Here is a 3,825-nt window from a genome sequence, read left to right as displayed (position 1 = left end):
TATTAAATTATTTTTAAATTATTTTAATTATTAAAAATTATTTTTTTATTTTTAATTATTATTTTTAAATATTATATTATTGTTATTAAATATTATTATATTAATTATTATATATTATTATTATTATTATTATTATTATATTATTATTATTATATTATATTGTTGTTGTATTGTTATTGTTATTATTATATTATTAATTATTATTATTATTATTATTATTATTATTATATTATTATTATTATTATTATTATTATTATTATTATTATTATTATTATGTGTATTTCTCTTTCCGTGTTTATAACAATCTGAACGTCACGGTATCTTCTTTTCATGTCAACATCAGTCAGTCAGGATATTACAGCTTGTTATTATGTGTAAGAAAATCAACAAAGTGTTTTTTTCTTAATCGCATAGCATCAATATGATAGTTGTATGGACGTATGTATTTATTAGTAGTAGTGGCCATGGAGGATAGTGGTAGTAGTTAAGTCTGTTGGTATTACGGTATGTTTAACCCTCTCCTTACCAACCATAGGAAAATCGTCACATTCGTTACGATACAACCGAGTTTTCTCATTCTGATTTATCTTGTACGTCCATAGCAATCGAGAGACCGTGTATAGATAGTATGCAGATGACGTCACTCAGGCCTTTGTTATTGTTTTTGCCATCCGCGTTTGTGAGTTGTTCTCACTAAACTGTATTAACCAGACTATAAAAGTTCATGGTTACACGCATTCTATCTATAGATAGCATTGTGTACGTCACAAAATGTAAAGAAATGCTTGGATTACAACTATAGATAGAATGCGCTTGGCCAAGGAGTTCACAACATTGCCATCCGGAAGTATAACGGACCAACACACAAACTCTGTGTAACCATGAACTTTTATAATCTGGTTAATACAGTTTAGTGAGAACAACTCACAAACGCGGATGGCAAAAACAATAACAAAGGCCTGAGTGACATCATCTGCATACTATCTATAGATACTAAACAGTGTCGTAGACATCATTGTGCTGAACAACATTCTGTATAGATAGTTCGAAGATGACGTCACTCAGGTCTTAGTTATTGTTTTTTGCCATCCGCGTTTATGAGTAATTCTCACTGAACTGTATTAACCCGACTATAAACGTTCATGGATACACACAGTATTGTGTGTTGGTCCGTTATACTTCCGGATGGCAATGTTATGAGCTTTTTAGCCAAGCGCATACTATCTATAGAATGCACTTGTTACTTTTTTGTTTGATTAGGAAAAGTCTATTTTTGTGTCGGGTGGGTGTGAATTTTCGGGGGAAATTCTAAAAATTGCTGGTAAGTAGAGAGTTAATATGGCTGTCGGATGTTATGAGCGTTATTATTTTACCTAAACGCATAGCATCGATATGATAGTTGGACGTACTTTGTATATATTTATTAGTAGTGGTGGCCACGGAGGGATGGTGGTGGTTGGTGGTGGCAGTGAGTGGTCGGCCCTTGTTTGTTGTGACTGTCGCCATTTTTTGCATGTCTGGGGTCTGGGGCGTCTGCCGTTCATGATAGCACTTCAATAACTGCGCATGCGCGGCTATTGATAGAATGAAGATTGATTGGTGGTGGACGAGAGGGGAGGAGAGGGGAAGGAGTCTGTCCGCGTGCCCCGCCCGCCCCGCCCGCCCCGCCCGCCCCGCCTCGCCTCGCCCCGTTTCCCCCTGACCTAACGTGCAGTTTGAGGGTGTCTTCGAACTTCGAATCATATCATATTAATATTTATTATTATCTGTGTTAGTGGTAGAGCGCAGTTGTGAGAAATTTAGTAAAATTAATTATAATACGATATGATCATTATTTACAGCCCTCATATTTAAGTTTATTTCACAGTCATATTTTAGTCTTTGTAAAGCACTTTGAGTACGTTTAGTGGATATTGCCCTATATATAAAAGCTCGAAGAGATCAAGTTTTGTGTTAATTTCGTGTTTGTTTTTCTTTTTCAAAGGAACGAGGATATTTTCCTTAATGCGTTTTTCTTCTCCATTTGGATTCATTTAATAATTTTGGATTTATCACGGACTGATGGGTGAATAGAAATAAAATGTAATTTTATAATAATAATAATAATAATAATAATAATAATAATAATAATAATAATAATAATAATAATAATAATAATAATTATAATAATAATAATTAATAATAATAATAATAATAAAATCTATTATTTTATTATTATTATTAATTATTATTATTATTATTATTATTATTATTATTATTATTATTATTATTATTATTATTATTATTATTATTGTACTTGATACATGCTTATAAAATCTGGGATTTGACCAACACGGACCATCCTTATTTTGGCTGTCTGATTTGTTGGAATCAACAAGTAAATTACAACGAACCGCAGCCTATTGAGTTATTTTGTTCACACTATTGATGAGTACATATTTGTGACCCCTCTCCTCAAAACGGTATTAAGTCGGGATGATTAAGATGCTGAAAATTTAATTTGTAGCCAGAAATATCATACTAGCGTTGAGTTTATAAACTTTATTGAGGAGAATGAATATCATATTTCAGGTTGCTGAATGCCAATCATAAATATTTTTGTCCAGTTTAACTTTAATTTGATTTTTTAGCATCTGGTTCATCCCGACATAATGCCGTTTTGAGACGTTGAGTCACATTTATTAGTCGCATGGTTGGAATTCTTCTTATTTTATCATTTTCACCCTGGCCTTTGCAGATTGGACATCAGAATCGAAACATAACACCTGGACTTGGATAAAAACTTAACATAACATACATCTGCTGTCTGGAGGATTTATAACTGTGGACAGTGAGTGACCAGTTGACCTTACGGTGAGTTTTCTCTCTCTCTCTCTCTCTCTCTCTCTCTCTCTCTCTCTCCTACATACACACATATGCACATGCGCGCACGCACGCACGCACGCACGCAGACACACTCACTCTCAAGGATGCAGAAACTGTGTCAACAATATCTTCATCAATACCAATAGCATCATCATCATCGTCTTCGTCATCATCATCATCATCATCATCATCAACATCATCATCATCATCATCATCATCATCATCTTCAACGTCACCGTCACCGTCATCATCATCATCAACATCATCATCGTCATCATCATCATCGTCGTCGTCGCCGTCGCCATTACAGTCGTCATCTATCGACGGCGTGTCGTATGCATAATAAATTCATAATGATGCAAACACCGACTGTTAGATCAGGAATATTTGTCTTTGTTATTTTGGCTTCTAGTTCTATCAGTCATTTCATCCACTAGCCTCCCCTCTCTCTATACTTTGTATGGCACTAGAGTTTTATTCTTTTCCTTTTCCTTTCTATCCTCCCCTCCTCCTCCTCCTCCCCCCCCCACCCTTCCGCCTTCCTCATTCCCTCCTCCTCCCCACCCCCCCCTTTCTTTCTTTCTTTCTCTCTTCCTTTCCTCTTTAATCCTTCCTCCTTCCTCATCCCCTCCTCCTCCCCATCCCCCCCCTTTCTTTCTTTCTTTCTTTCTTCGTTTCCTCTTTATTCCTTCCTCCTTCCTCATCCCCTCCTCCTCCCCATCCCCCCCTTTCTTTCTTCCTTTCCTCTTTATTCCTTCCTCCTTCCTCATCCCCTCCTCCTCCCCATTCCCCCCCCCCCCCCCCCCTTTCTTTCTTTCTTTCTTTCTTTCTTTCTTTCTTTCTTTCTTCCTTTCCTCTTTATTCCTTCCTCCTTCCTCATCCCCTCCTCCTCCCCATCCCCCCTTTCTTTCTTTCTTTCTTTCTTTCTTTCTTTCTTTCTTCCTTTCCTCTTTATTCCTT

General features: G+C 36.0%; 1 protein-coding gene across 3 annotated transcripts in view; it reads left to right on the top strand.

The window, feature by feature from the left end:
* LOC144959908 (irregular chiasm C-roughest protein-like) overlaps nucleotides 1-3,825 on the top strand; it is a 328,564-nt gene that overhangs the window by 91,091 nt on the left and 233,648 nt on the right. For 2 of the 3 annotated variants that reach the window (XM_078892751.1, XM_078892752.1), the window contains one exon: nucleotides 2,738-2,853. The gene's annotated coding sequence lies outside the window, so the exon portion shown is untranslated. Of the gene's footprint in view, nucleotides 1-1,758; nucleotides 2,083-2,737; nucleotides 2,854-3,825 lie in introns of those variants that run through there. The other variant, XM_078892753.1, reaches the window with a different exon arrangement.

The sequence above is a fragment of the Berghia stephanieae genome, chromosome 14 (assembly GCF_034508935.2).
Source record: "Berghia stephanieae isolate SIO BIC M18660-M18661 chromosome 14, UCSD_Bste_1.3, whole genome shotgun sequence".
Classification (NCBI taxonomy): Eukaryota; Metazoa; Mollusca; class Gastropoda; order Nudibranchia; family Aeolidiidae; genus Berghia; species Berghia stephanieae.
Note: the sequence above shows the minus strand (reverse complement) of the source record. Positions and strands in the feature narration are given on the sequence as shown.